Raw genomic sequence first — 20,194 nt, forward strand, 5'->3', positions numbered from 1 at the left:
ATTGGCTCCGCGGAGGATCGGGCTGGCTCTCATTGGCTACTGAGGTGTCGCTCCCGCTCTCTCCGCTCCGGGGCCCGTAGAACTATTTTCCATTGGGCGGGTTGGGGCCGCTCCGGGGGCTCCGGCTGCAGCGCGGTGCGGCGCTGGCCGGGCGCTGCTGGACGAGCGGCAGGAGCCGGAGGATGCTGCGCTCCTGCGGGACACCGGGACGGCGCTGAGGCGTCGCCGTCGGCGCCTCGGTAGGTGCCTCGGGCCGGGACGCGGCGCCGTTCGCCCCCCGGCGGCGGGAGGCGGCCGCTCCCCGCTGAGGCCGCGGCTCCGTGAGGGGGGCGGCCGGGAGAAGGAACGGGCGGACGCCGCCGCCGCCGCCGCGGGGCTCGGCCGGCCGGGACGCGGCGGGAGGTGTCGGCGGGAGGCCGGCATGGGGGGGGGGGCAGCTCCCTCGGGCCCGGCCGCCCCCGAGAGGCTGGAGGTGCCGCGGCGGTGCAGGTGAGGGGCCGCGGCAGGTGGGGGCGGGCGGGCGGCGGGCCCGGCGCGGCCTGAGGGGGCGGGGGGCGCTCGGCGGGCGGCCGGGACGGGCCCGAGAGTGGGAATAGCCCCGCGGAGCCGCATCGGGGCACGCGGCCCCCGCGTTAACCCTGTGTGTGTGTGTTTGTGTGTGTGTGTGGGACAGCTGGCTGCTTGAGACAGAGATTGGGCGAAACTTGGGGCGTCTGCGCGAAGTCCAAATTGCGAGCGGTATTTTGGACTTAAAGCGAGAAATGAAGCGAGAAATGGCGTTATTTCTGCCTGTGCTAACTTCGCAACTCAGTGCTTGCTCTGAATGTGGTCCCGGGGGCCGTTCCGGCGTGTATTTCCTGGGAGAACGGGATGCGGTGCGTTGTGCTTGCACTGACGTTTCCCGAGCGCCTGCAGAGCGCTTCTCTTTTTTTCCCCCCTCGGTTTCAAAAGCTTTTACGCGATGTACCCGTGATTGCAAACCGTAGTTTCTTAGGAAGTCTGTCCACAGCTTTTAACCAACAAATGAGGTCCCGTACCGCTGTGATGTGGGTATGGCCCCCGATGGGGCTGTGCCGGCCTTGTGACCAGAAACCCAGTGCTTTTCCACTGAAGTTCAGTGCTTTGTTGGTGGTGACATTGCTGCTTTGGTAAAGATACGGCTTTTCCCACGTAGTCTGTGACAACTTCAGAAGTTCCTTGTTGCTGTGGTGTACTCCTGCAACACCAAAATATTTTTAGGGTAAACGTAGCCCAGGCGAACTATTTGCGAGGTGATTGTATGAATGGAAAGGACTCCGAAGGGTTGTGTTTGTGTAAATGGCTTTGAAAAGAAACATGCTGTAAATGTGCACAGAGAACTGGATCTCAAAGTGACCCGTCTCCCTCAGGAGGGAGGTGAGTTAATGTGTGCTGGATATCAGGGTGAATGTGAAAGCCCTGTCAGGTTTTTCTTAGACTTAGAATGTTGTGCAGAAAGAAGACTGCCACTGACATCATTGTGGCTATGAGGACTCTTGAAATGCTTCAGATACGTTTCAGTGTTCTGTTTTTCTGAGCTTTTGATCATAACGTGCTTTGTGTTTTTATTTTTTAAATGTGTAATTCTCCTAGAGGCAAAAGCCTGCATTTCAGGGTGCTTTTATTCCTTAATAATGCTGCTGCTGTTGTATGAGCTGGGGCCCAGCGCCAGAAGGAGGCTGTTCAGTTCACAGAATCACAGAATGACCCGGGTTGGAAGGGACCTCAAGGATCATGTAGTTCCAACCCCCCTGCCTGGCAGGGCCACCAAACATACACCTTTACTAGATCAGGTTGCCCAGGGCCCCGTCCAACCTGGCCTTGAACACCTCCAGGGCCGGGGCATCCACAACCTCCCTGGGCAGCCTGTTCCAGGGCCTAACCACTCTCCTAGTGAAGAACTTGCCCCTAACATCCAACCTAAATCTTCCCTCTTCTACCAGTTGCCGGTACCTTTAGTGTGAACTTCTATACAGAACCAGTGTCTTAACACGGCTTCCTAGAAAGGCTTTGATTTTATTTTATTACAGGATGGGGATGTAATTCTTGACATCCTTTCATGTAAACCTGGTTAACTTCAATTTAGGAATGTTATTCCAAGTTTACTCTTACAAAAAGGTCTTCTTAGTCCCATTCCTCCCCACAGAGTGTATTTGTGCGACTCAGACTCTAATTTGTGTGCCAGAAGCCTTGAGTCCAACGCGTTATTGAGGAGGATGGAATGTCCTTTCCTAAGTCCACTTCTGGAAGGGAAATGAGGGTTGTGTCACCAGGTAATGACCACGCAGTACATCATAGCCCTAAATGCCATTTAACCTGGTCACTCAGGTCTCATACCTTCGTCTGAGTTCAGGTCTCTTATGGGTCACAGCGCACACAGATGATGTTAAGACTATTTCTTAGTTAAAATGTGTTACATCTATAGGAATCTTGGGGTGAAATCATATTATCTTTCATTGGATGGGTTTGTGCCGTTAAAGGCTTCCTGCTGAAGTTGTTATACTGCCCCGAGCCTTGACCTAGCCCTGTCAGATGGTGACATCTGATGTTGTGATTGTGAGATACTGAGAGGAGATAGGTAGCTGTGGTGAACTATTGAAAGTAGGTGGGTTTTCAAGTTAACATCTGCTAATTCACTCACTTATTAATCTACAAACTGGGATATTTCAATAGATTTGATATCAAACCAGTAGCCTTAGCGATGGAGGCTGTGTAAGAGCAGATTTGATTCATATTGTTTTTGTACATCAATAACGGTGGCAGAATGAATGAAGCATACTGCATCCCCTGGCAGTCTGAAGGAAGCTACAAGAAAGAAAAAGCGAGTTTGAGACCCGATGGACTGAGCTGCTGCAATGTGTTCTGATTTTCCACTTTGCCTCAATGTCTCATATCTACTCTAGTTTCAGAATTGCATTAGCAGCACAATGAAACAGTGAGTGCAGACAGCTGGCAGCACGCGGGAGCTTGACATGACTTCATATGTATGAGAGCAGTGAAGAAATGGCTGGTGTATTGTAGTCCTTGGAGGAACAGGCAGAATTTCTCTATTTCTCTTGTATTGATGGCGGTTACGTCTAAGGTAGAGCAGGTGGAAGGGATTAGAAATCAACTGTGTTCTAACAAATATTTTTAAGGTGTTCTTTGATATGCAACCCGTCATTCCATGACCATATTCTAGAGCTGGCTGTTTGTCCAATTTGATGTGGCAATTCATGTTTCCATAGTGGACGAATATTCCAAGATGGTGTGAAGTGAATTTTTCTGGTCTCGTTCTTAAAGTTAAACAGGAGATGTATTTTAGGCTCGTCAGAGGGTAGTGATGATTGCTGTAAATTAGCATGTGCTGTGCTAGCATGCTGCTCAACAGCTAGGTTTTTAATGGCTTCCTCACAAGATGCAGATGACTCCACGCATCTTCCATACAGTGGGTATATGGTTTGTAGGGTTTAAAGTGGTTTCGTTTACTCCTATGAATAGCAAGGAAAAAAAGAAACCAACCCATCACATCTAAAAAGGATGTATTTTTTCCTTTGCTAAAGTGTGCAAGTCTGGCTTTGTAGAGTAAAAGAAAGAACCTTTGATGTAAAGGTTTCACCCTGAGTCCTAAAATACCGACTCCTGGAATAAGCTGGATAGCTAAATAATTCTTGAGAGCTGCCAACGTAGATAGCTATTTGACTTGCCTCCCCAAGAGCTATGCTTGGTAGTTTCTTCAACCTTAAGGGGAAATTAACACTTAGTATTTATGTTGTGGTATTTATGCCTGGAGGCTTCATTAAGGCCTGGCTGCTCGGCTGTGTTGAGCAATGCGCTGTGCCTCCCCTCCGCATGAGATGGCTGCTGGCTTCCACAGGTGCCTGCCTCCTTCAGAAACATGTTTCCATCGATGGGATCAGAAGGATTATCAGCTCTTGCGCTGCGATGGTAACCTGTCTGCTACTTTGAAACACACGTGCAGTTGCTCCATTAAATAAAAAGCGCCTTGAAATGATATGCATCTCAGCGGTTTAGTTGTTGGGCTGCTTATTTTAATCTTGGAGCTATATCTAGCTTAAAAATCATATTTAAAGTTCAGTAAATGTATGCTATACCTTCTGGAGCCCTTATACTTTGTCAGCTCTATAAATTAACTCTGACACACTGAATATTTTTCAGCAGCTCACGTAGCTGTTGGTTAGGGAGAAAAGCCCACATGCTCTCCCCGTGCTTCTACAGCTGGACATCTTTCTTAACATTTTCAACAAGAAATGAAATTTTGATTGCTTTTTAAAGCTTCATGAATACACTAATTGGTGAATCATCTAATGTGCAGCTTAGTTTCAGGAAATACGGAATGGCTCACTAACTTCATGGTTAGAAGATTATGCAGACCTCCTGAAAATCTCGGTAAGAAAATGTGTGCAGTGGTGGTGGCTGATATTTTTGGCTGTGAGAGATTGGCCTTAACTCAGTGTGGTTCTGCATAGTCTGAGCTAGTTTGTGTGGTAGAAAACCCTTGGAAGAATTATCTGGAAGAGGAATTGTAGCGGTTCAGCTGCTCTTGGGCCTTAACTGGATTTTGTTGAAGAGATTTGGAGTCAGGAACCGCTTTTGGATCTGCAGCCAGTCCTGATCTAGGGACTAGCTTCTCATGGGAGCCTGTTCTTCCTCACCTGTGATTTTACACAGCCATGGTTGAATTCTTCAGAGGGAACGCTGGGCAGTCTGCAGCCTGTCTTTGAAAGGTTGGGATAAGAAGGAAACTGAGATGAAGGCTACCCAGAAAAGCAGTATTTCCTAAAGACAATGTTTCAGTGTCCTCATGTAGCTGTGTAAGGTGCACTCATGGTTATCATGATATTAGTTGAGTACGTTACATACTGAGCGACCAGCTGAAGTGCTCAAACAAATCCTGTTGTGTGAAAGTTTGGGTCTCTACAGTAGTTGGTGGAGGATCAAATAGTGCAGGGATCTGCTTTTCTTGGTGCAGCAAGTGAGAAGGTGGGTTCAGTGTACTCCATAAGGCTTCTCTCTTAGCTCCAGGCTTTTGTTATAAAGATTCTCTGCTGAAGATGCATGGAACATTCTTAGGCTGTGGTTGTAGTGCAATACTTGCTATTGCAAGCAGTGATTTCTGAGGGGAGGAAATTTGTCCGGTGTTGGGAAGCACTTAGAAGTTTGATTGGAGTATACCTACAGAAATGGAACTTGAAAGATTGTTAACAATTGAAGTAACTTAGGAGCAATATAAATACCTTTCTAGCAGTACAAATTCTGGCAGTAACTCAGAAAGCAGTGTGGCACACAGGTAAAATCACTTGGATGTCATTACTTGAGACTTCTATGTTAGTCATAGGACTAAGAGTTGTAATTCTGGGATACAAAGACCTGGCACTTGGCAACTTTTACACCATCCCCTTAAAAGAAGAGGAAGCTCGAGGACTGCAGTTGGATGAATTGGGCTTGATCAAGACTACAACAAAAACTGATCATGGTTCTCTCTTAAACCTCTTGTCCTTCAACAGCAGAAATGTAGGTCACAGAGATTGCTTAAACTATTTTGACAAAACCTTCGTTGTGAAACTTGGCTATGAGGATGAAAGTGCTGACTGGGCAGACTCGCACGCCCTCCTTGAGCACAACTTGCACACCAGGCCTGCCTTGCCAAGGCATCTCTAACTTACGGTGTGTTGAGTTCTATCTGCCTTCATTTCTAACTGTATGCTCTGCCTGCCTCCCATAGGATTTGGGTTTTGCTGCAAGGCCTGTGAGGCAGTTTGATTTACCGACTGACTTTTCCACTTATGGAAAAAGTACCCCAGTACAGAACTTTGTTTCTGGAGAGCTTTTACATCTGACTGGCCTCTGTGGAGACAGCGGTATTTTAGTCATCTCAGTTGTGCAGCAAGAGGTTTCTTATTCCTCTGAAAGAGCGCGTGGATAAAGTGAGTGAATTTTAGGCTGCAGGGTGGTGTGGAAGCATTGTGTGATAATAGATTTGAGCAAGGACTTGTGCTGTTTAACTGATGCTTTGTGTTCTTACGTCAGTAATTTTCACTTTCCTGTTGCAGAATTACATGCTTCTTTTTGAACTTGTGTTAAAAACTTCACTTGGATAGGAAGTAGAATTCAACTAAATACACAGGTAGCATTTTAAAATTGGTGCGAGGTTTAATTACTTCAGATGTACGACTAATATTAAAAGGGCAATTCTATCAAGGTCCATTTCTCATTTAACATTTACCCTGGGCAGCCTGGTCTAGTATTAGATAGGGAGGCTGGCGGCCCTGCCTGCTGCAGGGGATTGGAGCTCGATGATTCTTGAGGTCCCTTCCATCCCAAGCCATCTCCTTGGGTATTCTGTACTTCCTCATCAGTGATTTCTACTTGTTCTTCTGTTTAATGTTCTTTAAAGCTTTGGCAACAAGTGCGAGCTGCTTTGATTTGTGTTTTATTTTTGTTTATCAAGGCCTTGACTTGCTATTAATAATGATTGTCAGAAGGTTACGTTTGGTTATAGAATGGATTTCAAACTAAGGTATCAGACCAGCTCTATCTTTAGAAGTGTTTAAGGGGCTTTTCTGCAATAGCTCTGAGGAACTTCAGCTCTCAGAGTCTGAATGTTGTGTTTATGGAGGCAGGGAATTTAACAGCAGGACCTCTGGTTCCTACTGTATAAAGTTTGTTCTGCACCTATAACTTAGATTGAGATTATATTAAGATAAATTTGAATCTAATAATCATAGAGTCGTAGAATGGCTTGGGTTGAAAAGGACCACAATGCTCATGTAGTTTTACCCCCCCTGCTATGTGCAGGGTCACCAACCACCAGCCCAGGCTGCCCAGAGCCACATCCAGCCTGGCCTTGAATGCCTCTAAGGATGGGGCATCCACAACCTCCTTGGGCAACTTATTTCAGTGCTTCACCACTCTCTGTGTGAAAAACCTCCTCCTAATAATGCAAAATTAATGCTTCTGGACTTGAAAGGCCCTGATCCATCACCGGGGAAAGATGTTGGGGATGCGATAATAAATATTTTTTTCAGTTCTTGTATCCTGTGTTGGGCACCATGTATTGGCCTGGCAGGTCTAAATGTTAGTATGTGCTGATATGTCAATACCTTGTTTTGGTTTGGCTGCAAACAAAATTCTAATGTGACTCAAAGCTGCCTTCATTAGCTTTTTCTTTTTTTGAAGCCACCTTGTGTTACACCATTAGGGTTGTTGGTTTCTTTTGATGTCTTAGTGATCCTAGAGACATTTATATATCAGTTGAACTGTATTCTAGCAAAACTTGTATGAATAAATATGAAGATTTACAGCTCGGCCTGATCTACTGCTTCCCTTCACTGAAACTAACGAGTGAATCTGGGTTTGTGTATTATAAGATGCTGGCATGTGTAGTAAGAAGTGAGAAAACTGTTTTGCCTCTTGAGTGTGGCTTGAGCAGTGGCAGTTCTCATGTGCAGACGATGCAGTTCTTTCTTCAAACTCCTTGGGCTCTGGAGCATCTGTAGAAGATATCAGTGTTTTTGTCAGTAGGGCTGTAAGTCCTACGTGTGTATGAGATTGTTTTGTTCTCTCAGATTCCTTTGGGAGCGAAGTGTCTGTTAATGGATTTTTAGTCTTTCAGTCAGGGGTGTGACTAAAATTCAGAACTATTAGGAACTGCACTCAGCAGTTGCTCGGAGTTGGTTATACAGGTGACTGATGACCACTGTTTTATTTTGCTATCACTAGTTTAATAGAGCAGATATTGACTGATAGTTAAGAGCTGAATAAGTGAGATGCATAGAGGCCTTGAGGTTCCTACCAGTGCAGTGATTTGTCTGAGAAAGTTGTCTTGTATTTAGATTAAGGTTTGGACTTAGTATAGCAAAAAATCTTTTTGACATGAGCTGTGTTTAACTGATATTTGGAAGTCTTCACTGGGTAGTGAGCTCCAGTGCCGCTTCACAGCCCTGATTCAGTAATACAACTGGTGTGCTTGGGGACAAAATGGATTCTTGGTGAGTGTCAGAGTTGACGACAGATTTGCTGTTACACTATTTTGTAAATGGCTTGTAAGAAATAAATGACTTTTGGTCCTAGTCCTGTAAGTTCTTGCTTATGGACTCAATACTTGTCATGTTAGGAAATCACATTTTATTACAGTTATGCAAATTATTGCTGTATTTTTCCTGGCTGGCAATAGAAACAAAGGCTGCAAAAGATCCACAGAGCCCATGAATTAATTCTAGAATATTTTAAACTTTAGTCAAACGTGAATCAATTTTGTATCAGGATAAGCTCATCATCTCAATGGTAGAAACGTGACATACCTACAGTGTATCTATGCATAGTTCCAGGGCTGTGTCATTCATATGTTTGCTTTAAAGCCTGTAATAAGTGGAAAGAATCCAGATTTGCCAGTTTCATAATTGACTGAGGCATGTATAATTTCACATGCAGGTTTGTTAATGGGACATCTGCAATGACATTTGGTTTCCCCAAGAAATGCAGAAGCACTAAGAGAATTCTACCCCCAGAATCCCTGATAGCAGCAGGTGAAAAGTGCATCTGGAGAGAGGAGAGTGTTGTGTAAGGAGGTGAAATGTACAGCTGTGGTTCACAATTAGTTCATTTCTATGAGATTGCATAAAAATATATTCCACGTCTTGAATTTGATGCTCTACTGATCCAGTGTCTGGTTCAGCAGTGATGGACAACAAAGCAATTCTGTCCTTTCTGTCACGTTGCAGTTGACTTGTGGTCAGGGAACGCTTTCAATTTATTCCTGTAAATTCACTGTTCCTATCTCATTTTCTGAGATCCCACAAGTGTTGACCCGGTTTCTGTTACTCACAGACATGCTTTTCTTTGTACTGTGAACTTAGTGCTTTGCAATTTAATTTTGGCAAACTTGGTGAAAGTCAGTAATTATAGTTACAGTTTCCAGCAAGTTGAGTTTTTCCAGCGGTCCTTCGATGGAGAATGTGGCTGTGGATTAATGAAACAAAAACTGGAGTCAAAACCTTCTTCCTGCCAAAGTCAAACATAGGAGTAGGTGCTAGGAAAGGTTTCAAAGCTGTTACCCCACTCATTTGTAGATCTACTGTGAACTCTACTCAAGGAAGTGTGAAACTGTTCTAATTTAGTGAGAAATGTATTAGGATACAGCTCATTTGTTAAAAAACAAACAGAGCTTGATAGCAATTTGGTGGAAGTTCTACAGTTTCAAGAAGCAAGTTGATGCTAAAACCTTAATGTAAAGTTTACAGCCAGGAAGCTTCCTGCCAGCAGGGGGTTGGGCTGTCAGCCCTGAAGCGGGGTATGCTGTCTTCTTTCACGTTATTCTGAATTTGGAGAGGGCAGTAAGTTAACAGTTATTGCTTTAAGAGTATGCTGATGTCATAGATTACTAACTTAATGGAATTTGATATGGTTGGTTCTGCTAGTTTATGTGCACAGCGCAGCATCTCAGAGGGGCTATGGAGGCACCATTGTAGTCTGGCGCAGGATGGCACATTCCAGCTGTTCACAGTATCATAGTATCACGGTATCACAGTCTCGTGCAGGTTGGAAGGGACCTTAGAGATCATTGAGTCCAACCCCCAGGATTTGAGCCTCCTGTGTAGCAGAGCGGCACTTCTACTGTTGTGTGCTGTACAGAAGTACTCAGCAGGTGCCTCTGTTCTGAATGATCGTTTATTTCTGCAGTTCCATCAGTAGCTGTAAGTTTTCTTAGTGTGCACTATTCTTCAGTGTGCACTTCTCCAAAAAACATCTTAGTGCTGTTATAGGGAGGGACCTAAAGATAAACTCATTGCACGCGTAGCTGAATGTTACTAGCCTTGATGTTTGCTGTCAGAAGCCCTCGTGTCTTGCTTATAGCAGGATTTTAAGTGGTGTTACAGAGACACCCATATCTGCAAAAATTCTTGGTTTTGTTTTGGAAGCCAAATCTGGAAAGGAATGTTAACTGTGTATCTCTCTGTTAAAACATTTCACAAGGTAGGCCTACCAATGCAGAACCCTTTGGGTTCACCTCTGCTTAAGGGATCTGCAAAGCTCCTGATGCTCATTAACTACTCATTTAGCCTTGCATATATATTCTACAGTCAATTTTGGTATTGATTTTAGAGTTGAACTGTGTGTTTAGCTCTTTAGAGGGAAGAGATTGTGCTTCAGCATCAGAAGTTTGGGAAAATTCTGGCATGATCTCTCAGAAGTTATTAATAACTGATGTACCATACCAAGCTCGTATCCTCTAGCGTGATTCTGAAGGCTATGGGGTGTGTATGTAACAGCTGATGAATCTCTCCCAAAAGGTATTTAAGGATAACTTTGGGTTTCTCAGGGGGTTCATGTCTGAATTTTGGGATGAGTACCTCAGCACAAGTAGTTAAATGCAATCTCTGCCTCTTTAAAGGAACCAGTGCTGAAGGTGAAATACATGCATGCAGAAAATTGCTAGTCAAAAGTATTTGAAGTTATCCTACATGTGCAGGACTTGGGTGGAGTAAACTGTACTTGTACACTTCAGCCATAGTATAGGAGTCTGTACCAGGAAGATGGAGGTGAGCCTCCTTGGTGAGGAGCAGCAGCAACGAGAGCATCGCTGCGTAATGGAAGAGCTGGGTGGAAAATCAAGGTGTGGAGTGTGTTGCTGAGCTGAAGTGTGCAGCATAACAGCAGGAGCTGATGGTGGTGGTGCCTTGTTTGTGAACCCAGGGTGGCCGCAAGTAATGGTCTTCTCTAATACTGTGATACTTCATATTGCCTGAAATTGTCCCTGGTAGAAATAGAGCTGTGGTAACTGAGGTGAAGAGTCGGTGGCCATGGCTGTTCCTCTATTATTTCCATATAGTTTGAAGTTAAATATAATGTCTGGGACTGTCTGGAGGAGGGTCAGAAACGTTTTCTGGTCCTTGTCTTTGCTTAGTGTTGAGATGAAGGTTTCTCATCTTCAGACTAAGAGGAGTCTTTACTCTGTGTGGACATCTTCTGCACTGCTCATAGGACGGACTATGTCAGTGTACAAGATCAGTGTCATTAGAGTTTCAGATTGATTATAGTGTCTCTGAGGCTTGCTGAGGTCGTTCTGATTCGTCTTTCATATGATGTTTTCTGGAGAGAAAAAAGATGGCCTAGGGTGTACATTGTACAATTACAATGTACAATTGTACAATACAAAGTACACTGCTGCATAAGTGAGAATGGAAGGTCATGCATGAGTCGTCGTTCACACTCGTGTTCTTCCTCCACCTCTTATTTCCACAGATGATAGGAAGTCTTAGAAATGTAAGAGATGCTGTACTCAGTTGTTTATAACTTTGCTCATCTGCAGTCTTTTGGACTGAAATACTTCGTGCTCTTTTTATTTTTTACCTTGGCTTTAACTTTGTTTAAATCTTTCAGCTGTAATTCTTCATCTGTTTCCAGAGACAGAACTAGAGGAGTTGTGCCTTTTTTTAATGGCATTCTTTTGTCTGAAATATTGTAGTGCACCTCTGAAATGGAGAAGGGCTTAACAATTGTCAGTGGATGACCTCTGCACAGATGTAATGTTTAAATTTTAGATGAAAATCTGCCAAAACTGAGCCAAATCTCCTTTTGAATGTTTTCTATCTTGACACGCCAATGTTTCTTTATGGAATGCTGTGGAGACTGTCTGCAGTCTGTGTGCTCAGCAGGATTTTCCTCTCAAGTGCATCTTTAGGCTGCAGTGAGCGGTGCAGAGCCAGGGAGCTGGAACTGTAGGAAAGGAATTCTTCCTCTAAAGTTAAATAAGGGCTGGGGTTGCGGTAACAGCACAAAGCAAGGAGGAAAACCTTGAGATGTGCCTAACATGTGGCAGCTCCACAATCAGGACCCATTCTTCCTTCTCCCATCAGCCCCCCACACACTCCTTACAGCTGTGGTTTCATTTTTGTTGTTGTTTTTTATAGTACTATCACTCTTATTGGGAAGAAGACTTCAATCTCACTGAGCAGACTGAATTTCTCTGCTGCTTTTAAGGTGGTTGGGTGGTTCATAGTTTGAGGTAAGCTGTCATTGCTTGTTGATGCCATATAGCACAAAGTAGCCTTTTGTTTTTCAAGCAAAATCCTCATCCGTTACATAGACATCAGCGTGAAATTCTCAAAGTGCTTTGATTTATTCAGACCTCTCAGCTTTAATGGCTGAAAATATTTTTCCTAAGATAAGAATTTGATTTAGCAGTGAAGGATAAGGTTTCCCAGAAATGCAGTACTAATAGCTCACTGCTGCTGGGTGAGCTGCTGCTTCTTTCTGCTCTTGCTTTGAGAGCCTGAAGCTTCTCTTGGCCTCACCATCACTTGCCTCCTCTGACTGCTTTTCCCTGGGTAACATTATATTTGTATCTAGTGAATTGAGTACCTTTGTGGTAGTAAAAACAGAGGTCAGGTGATTATTAGCGCAGATACAAAGGCATGGGGGAGAAGCAGGCATCTCCCTTTTCATAGCAGTGAAGTGATGCTAGGTGAGTTACCATGGGCTGTCGCTCCAGGGATGCCTTGGCTGTATTTAAACTGTGAATGAGAAACAGCCAAGAAAGGCCTGTCGTCTTCTTCTGTTTCTTTTGTAGAAGGCTAGTTTATCATTTCAAGCTGATATGGTAGAATAGCATCAGTCACCCACTTTGTGGTTTGTTTCTTGTCAGTTGAGGGTTTGTGTTGTTTTTGGTTTCTTTTTGGACATGCTCTTAACAAGTTCATCATCTGGTAGTCACTGTTGGATTTAGGTTTGCTCAGTTTGAAGTAGTGCCGCTAGCTCTTTCTGCATGAAATGCTTTTTCTTAAGCCATTCATACACCTGAATCTTTGCTTTTATGAATCAGGGCAAAATAGAGTAAGTCTTACTAGTCTTCTCTTACAGACCTTTCATCCTATAGGGGCTTACTCTGTTAATGTGCGGCAATGATTCAGGCATTTAATTCAGCTGGTTTTGATGTAGCTGATTGCATTATGTAGGGCCAAGAAGAAAGGTACAGCCACACCTTGACAAGCATCATCACCTCTTTTGTATCTTATGAAATGAGATCCAACTCCTGAGAGATAACACAGCAACGTAATGATAAAACTTCAGTTAATGCCTCAGTTGTAATGGATTGAGGTAATAGATACTCTGGAGAGGAAAGAGACTTGGCATTTCTTATCAGTGGTTATTCAGCCTCTGATGTATAAGTGATAGTCTTATGGTTTTGGCAGCGTCAAGACTTACTTATTTCTGAGTGCAAACTCAAATGTTGCCATTGTGTAAAGGTGCAGAATATAGAAGTAGGGCAAGTATTGCAAACTTGTTGAATTCCTTGCTGTGCTATCACTAAGACAGCACTTTTTCTTTTTGTTAGAGAAGTAATTCTAATGTTAGTATCTTATAATCTCACTACATTGAGCTTTTTCATTTTAAAGGCTGCTGATGGACCTGTGTATTTGTGCTGTTTAACATCACTACCAGCTAAAGCACAACTATTTATGCAGGGTGCTTGATTAAAAACTGAGCAGTGCGCTCTATGGCTGTTGGAGCAGCTTTGTTCCAGTGGTACCTGTGGTTTCAGGCTCACTGTAGTGCTGGTTCTTATAGGTGCTGGTGTTGCAGCGTGAGCCTGTGTGCTCTGTAATAGAGCTCACCTGCACCCAGCAGCAAGGCACCTGCCCCTGGCAGTGGGAAAGCTGCAGAGAAGTGTTTCTGCTGCTCAGGCTGCTTGTAGGCCATGTAGGCCAGGATGCAGTTGCCTGTGGATCAAAGTAGAAGTACGAAACAGGCTAGACCTCCTGGCAGCCTTCCAGCTGCTTCTCCTCTGCAGGGTTTGTATTCTTTTACCTACCCCTGCCCGCCTGGGGAGCCAGGTGCTTGCTGCCAATTAGCACTGTCAGGGCAGAGCTCCTCCGGCCCCGTTTGACTGCTGACAGCAGCTGGGGGTAGGCCTAGGCAGAAGCTTAACTCCTAGATTTCCAAATGCTCTGCAGGTTTTGTGGCACGGTTGCATTCTGTTTTATGAAAACAGGCTTTATGCTGGTGGCCCTAGAGTTTATCTGTGGGTGCTATCAGAGTTTCCCATCCCAGACCAACATTCTGCCTGACAACAGAGCATGGTCACAGCTAGATAAGGCACTGGGCTGATCTGGTGCCTTGGCCCATAGATCCAGTCTACAGAGGGACCTGGAGAGACTGAATTGATGGGCCAAGGCAAATAGTATGAGTTTCAGTAGGGCCAAGTGTCAGGTGTTTTGGTCACAACAACCCCAGGCAGCCCTACAGGCTTGGAGAGGTGTGGCTGGAAAGGGCCCTTGGTGTACTGATGGATGGTCAGCTGAATATGAGCCAGCAGTGTGCCCAGGTGGCCAAGAAAGCCAATGGCATCCTGGCTTGTATCAAGAATGGTGTGGTGAGCAGGACTAAGGAAGTCATTCTGCTCCTGTACTCGGCATTGGTGAGGCCTCACCTTGAGTACTGTGTTCAGTTTTGGGCACCTCAGTACACAAAGGACCCTGAGGTGCTGGAGCAGGTCCTGAGAAGGGCAACAGGGCTTGTGAAGGACTTGGAGAATATGCTCTAAAGGAGAGGCTGGGGGAACCGGGGCTGTTTAGTCTGGGCAAAAGGAGGCTGAGGGGAGACCTTATTTTTCTCTTCCAATATCTGAAAGGTGCTTACAGCCAGAGCAGGGTTGGTCTCTTCTCACTGTTGACAGGTGACAGGATGAGGGGAAATAGCCTCAGGTTGTGCCAGGATAAGTTTAGGTTGGATATCAGGAAACACTTCTTTATAGAAAGGGTAGTTAAGTGCTGGGGTAGGCTTCCCAGGGAGGTGGTTGAGTCACCATCCCTGGATGTGTTTAAAAACCATTTGGAAGTAGCAAGGTAACATGGGAAGTGGCTGGGTGCATGGAGAGAGCTGTAGGGAGATTGGTAAAGGTACTGTGAGAGGCATTAGGCAAGCTGTGGAGGTCTTGAAAACTGTAGGATGAAGTGATAAGAAGTAACACGGTTAAAACAGTATAAATTGGCCCTGGAACAGATGAACCATCTATTTGGAAAATAGCCAGTTTTGAATCTAATGAAATGCTCAATTTGAAAGTGGATGTTTCTACGGTGCTAGTAAAGGGTATGTGGTATGAGACTGACCCATCCTTCCTTTCCAGCTTTGCTTCCTATTTCTTTTGCTTTACTGAGGCAGAACTATTAACGTTGCTGCTCCTTGACATAGAATACCCTGAAATTACAACGAAGCATTAGATTGTTTTACAACAAATTGAGACTTATTTGTATTTTAGAATCTGATAGAAAAGAATATGCTTTTTTAGTGATCTTAAAAGTAGAGCAGAATTTTGTCCTGCTACAGGAGAGCTCTAACTTTTTCTAAGAATTCTTTTAATGGCTTTTGCAGAGGTCAGCAAGAGGGCTGTTGTGCTTAACTCAGCACCGACTGGAGCTATTCTGCACACGTTTAAAAACAAAGGAAAATAAACCACACAGAAAAACCCAAATATGTTGGCAGCTTATGTTCAAGGAGGCTTAGATATAGCAGTAAAGAAGGCATCATTTCAACAGGCCGCCTAGAGTTCTCTGTCATAGCAGGTAGCTTCCTTAGCTATCTTAATACTCTTTCTTCTTTCTCTATGAAGCTGGCATTATGCTCAGTTACATATTTATGGTGTGTTGGGGTCATTTACGGGAAAATGCTCGCATGTAATGTTGCTTGTGTGGGTTTATGTGTTATGATGAGTGGCCATCTCAATAATACCTTAATAATTGAAGGGTGTCTTTACCTGGAATTCACACACACCGTTGTCTTGAAGTTCCAGAGCTTCTTGGATATGTATTAGTATGCAGAGTTCTCAGTAGATCTGTGCAGCATTAGTTCTTTATTAATATCTGAAATTTATGCTTGCAGTGTGCAGCTCCCTGATCCTGACATAATTAGCAATCCTAGCTTTGTTCATCACAGTTGTAACATTATCTGCTAGTCTTGTCTAATTAAAAAAGTACTTCAGAAACAAGCATCTCTATTTTGGTACAGCGTCGTTTGCGTTCTGTTCCTCATTCATGCTTTTCTCTTTTAGGGATTTTAGAGTTTGTGAAAACAAAGGAAGTAGATGGCAGCTGAATGATATTTTATAATCTAAACACGTGTAGCCCTGACACTTTCTTGAATCCCCAAACCTAGCAAGGGGATGCAAGGGCTTATCCCACAGAAAATACCTTTGGGTGGTGTTTCTGAAATAACCAAGGCATTGCTTAGAAAGAAACTGGCAGAACATCAGCTATGCAAGCTAAGAACGCTTTTCACCCATTGTGAATTTGTATTGAGAAGGAGATTTTTTTTCTTACTTTCAATTTAAAACAACGACAAATGCCGTTATTTTTCTTTGACTTGACAGTCTGCCAGCTGAAGTCTTTGAGACTTGTAGCTTTCACTGTTCTAGCAGGATGCATCAAGCTGACTCAGCATTTTGGTTTGGAAATGAATGTTTTCAGCGGCTGAACTTTCAACCTGAACATTCAAAGAAGTATCCTAAATACAGTCCTAATCTCCCTTTGCAGCCAGAAAACCATTTCTGATTAACATACAGGCTTTGGCTGAAATTACTCTTCTAAGTTCAAGTCTTAATGCTGTGAGCAGAGCATGCCAGTGCTGATGTGTGAGGAAGCAGCATTGCCCTGACTGGTTTATTCTCATCCACTCCTCTCCTGTGCTAACACAAATATTTATGAAGTCATAAACAAGATGTAGCAAAAGATTGAGACTCTGATAGCTAATTTTAGGCAGGATCAGTTCCGCAGGCTGATTCATGCTACATGGTCCAGCACAAGTGGCCAGGAAGGGGCCAGAAAGTTTCTCCTAGAGCCTGCTAGGAGAAATAACAGTATTTTTGCCCTAATTAAACCTGCATGAAACTTGAAGCACTTGGCTGTTTTACTGTGTCTGTTAGAAATATGTATCCATATACCAGCCACCTCTTCTTTCCGTGTCTTCTGGTTGGTTCTTCGGGCTGTCTGTAGCAGCCACATCTTTGTGCGTGTGGAAAAATGTATGGCTCCACTTGAGCTGATTTATTCTGTTTTTTAAGAAATGTCGTTTCTAGTATTACAGCAGCAACTCATTATTAATGAAACGTGTCTTGAAAAGGAAGAAATGGCTTTGTAACCCATGTAACCTTGTTGTACCTTCCTCAGGTGGGTTACGCCAAGTGTTGGGTGTTGGCTGGTGTTACTGCAGCTGAGTGAGGCTGAGGAATGATGTGAGCAAGGTTGTTACTGCAGCTGGCGTTTAGCAGCATGACAGCATTAACCTCTTCAGCAAGTGCACCTTAATGGAGGAAGATACCTTCATTAATGGAGTCTCACGTTACTGCTAAGTGAATTGCTTTAAAGTAGGGAACAGTAAAAACAGTTCCTGTTGCCTTTCTCTGTTCCTTTTACTTCTACCTCAGTGGGCCCAGGTGTTGCTGAACATGTTGGGCTGTGTGCCCTCACAAGGCTAACGCTAGTGGTGAGCTGAACAGCTTGCAGACAGTGGACTCTGATTTCTCCCCTTCTTCCTTCAGGTTACAGATTGTTTTGACTTTGTCATCGTTGCCTTACGGTGTTTTGAAGCTGTCATAGCGTGAAAATGCCAAACCAAGATTTTTGTAGGCACTTGTTTTGGAAATAGGCATGCCATGTTTTTAATGTGTACTGCACTCTAGAGTTACAGCTTTGGGAAGATGGTGTAGTTCAGGGTTTGTGGGTTTTGGGGGTTCTTTTGAGTGTAACTGAATGTATCATCTAATTTTCAAGTCAAGTAACATGAGGATGGACAGACACTGCTGCCTCTAGGAGCCTTCCCAGTAGGAAATCACAAGCAGAAAGCTCTAGCAAGGTGCTGTGTTGCTTCTGGAAAGAATGGTCAGAGAATATGGCATAAATTTGAGGTCATTTATGTCAGCTTAGGGTAGAGAGAAATTACTTTGGAATACCAGGATGGCTTTAGGGCCAGTTTAGAAGTAATTTGTGTTTTGTGGGCCTTGGTGCCGCCACAAGAAATTTGTGAAACCACAAATCTGCTGTTGTGCGTTGATTCAAACCTGTCTGAAATCACCGAATGGATTATAAAATACTTGAAGAATGACGCAAGTTTTATTCTAATGCAAGACTGAGAGTCTTAACTGAGATGGTTGCCTGAGTTCAGGAAACTGTTTTCCAGAAGCCAAATGGTTACTGAAGCAGCAGGCAGCTGGTGGAGCAGGCTGTGTGGCTGCCTGCTGCTGTGCTATGATGGCAGTGCCCTGGACTGCTCACGTTTCTGAGTGCAGCTGAGGTATAAGAAGGGCACTAAATCTTAAAATAAGAAGTTAAGCATGAAATTTCAAGATAATTCTCTGTGTACTTGTTAGGTTTTTAATGAATGGAAAAGTTTAGTGTGCAGCCAGTGCTCAGTGCAGCAGCGTAACTGGCATTGTGTCTGGTACTGCTTCTGTGTCATGTGTGTTGTAGACCTGCTAGGGACATAATGAATGGGGGGAGGGAAATGAACATTAATGTTGCAAAAGAGTTTCACATGTGCCTTTGACTTAGTTTTGTGCTTGCAACTCTGTTGCTCTCTGGGAAGCTTGTTTTTATGGAATCTTTCAGTAGTAGCTATGTGGCCTAGTTTTAAAAGCATTTCATCATTTTTAATGCTTCCACAGGTGAATCAAAGCTAATAAAGTTTACTACTTGTCTGTCATTACTCTGGAATTTCTGCCTAGGAATAATAACTTCTGATATCCATGCAGTGATCACTCAAGCTTACGCTTCTTATTGCAGTAAATGTGCATCATATCCAAATACATTTCTCTGGTCTGTGTGTATTAGCTATTAGCATAGCTTCTCAGTGTTTCCTGTTAACTGGAAGCGCTGTCCTAGGCTTGCTTCTAATGTGAAGAAGCAGATTTTCTCCTGTTCCTGCTGGATTTAACAGTGGCATGAGCATACTGTACTAAAATGCCATAATGCCTCTTGGATTCCTGAAAAACAATAGGTCATTATTTTAGGGAAATGCTGACCTATTCTTTTCCTAAAGAACTTGTCTTGCATTCCACTTACTTTCCCATTTTTAGAATCATGGTTCATATTCCTCTTGGTTCACAATCATATAACATCCTTGTGGCAAGTACAGCAGTTGCTTACCTGGAAAAGTAATATTAGAAAAGTGTATATTTTTAGCAGCCTTTTGATATGATGTAGCAGCTGAAAACAAGGAGGGGAGGCAGTATGAGGTGATCTGACAGCGCTGCCAGTCATGACTTGGGAACTGCCGCTTCGGACTTGGAACTATAATGTGGGGAAACCATTTTTACAAGCCTAAGTATGCTCACTGTGCCTGGCTCTTGAATGACCCAGATGCTGTGACACTGCCCTTATTTCTTAAAAACTTCGTTTGAGGATCTTCCTCTAGATTCTGTTTGGCAGATGTGTTCAATGGGTGAAAAAGTTTTAAGAAACCTTTTTCTTATATTAAAAGCATAAGAATATGTATATAAAATAAGCAGGTAGTTCTGTGTGCACATGTAAATATAATTAATGAAATATTCCTTTGATGCTGTTAGCAAATTCTAAGTACCAAAGCGAAAAGTTACTCTTAACAACTAAGAAAAAAATACTGTTTTTTCTCATTTTAGTAATCATGCCTCCAACTCAGAATCCAGCAAGTTCACGCTGAGGTGTATTCTCAAGTTGAGATCCAGTGGCTCATGTTTTTCTGGGTAAGAAAGATATCTATATGCTCTTAACTATGACAAAATGTGGGTGATATGGTGGTTATTTTGTTCATGGTTTGTTTTTGTTTGTTGGGTTTTAATTGGGTTTTGGAGACTTTTGGGCAAGTCTAGAGGATTTCCAACCCACTTAACAGCTTAAACATGCTTTAGAATAGCAGTGCAAAGGAAGAGGAATAGCAAGCAACATTCAAATAAAATACATTCCTGAACAGTGTATGACTGGTCGGAAAAGCAATTTTGATTCACTGTCACAAAAATTTCAGTTTCTAGTCTGATTTCCAAAGGGAATTGAGGTAATGCATCGTCTCTTCCTTTTCACATTCTCCAGTCTTAAAATTTGTTTCTTGGTTTCAGTCAGGTAGTAGATATCACAGTGATAAATTTATGTATCTTGCTGACTTGAAAGAGGAAGAAATGGAGAACATGAAAGAACAGTGGGTAGAACTTAAC

At 43.5% G+C, this 20,194-nt stretch overlaps 1 protein-coding gene across 1 annotated transcript in view; it reads left to right on the forward strand.

Annotated features, from left to right (window-relative positions):
- Nucleotides 1-289: 289 nt before the first annotated feature.
- Nucleotides 290-20,194, forward strand: part of SOCS5 (suppressor of cytokine signaling 5) — a 115,381-nt gene continuing 95,476 nt past the window's right edge. The window contains exons 1-2 of the mRNA XM_085543126.1: nt 290-489; nt 19,646-19,729. The gene's annotated coding sequence lies outside the window, so the exon portion shown is untranslated. The remainder of the gene's footprint in view (nt 490-19,645; nt 19,730-20,194) is intronic.

This window comes from Coturnix japonica, chromosome 3 (genome assembly GCF_054131305.1).
Source record: "Coturnix japonica strain WE chromosome 3, WE-NBRP24, whole genome shotgun sequence".
Taxonomy (NCBI): domain Eukaryota; kingdom Metazoa; phylum Chordata; class Aves; order Galliformes; family Phasianidae; genus Coturnix; species Coturnix japonica.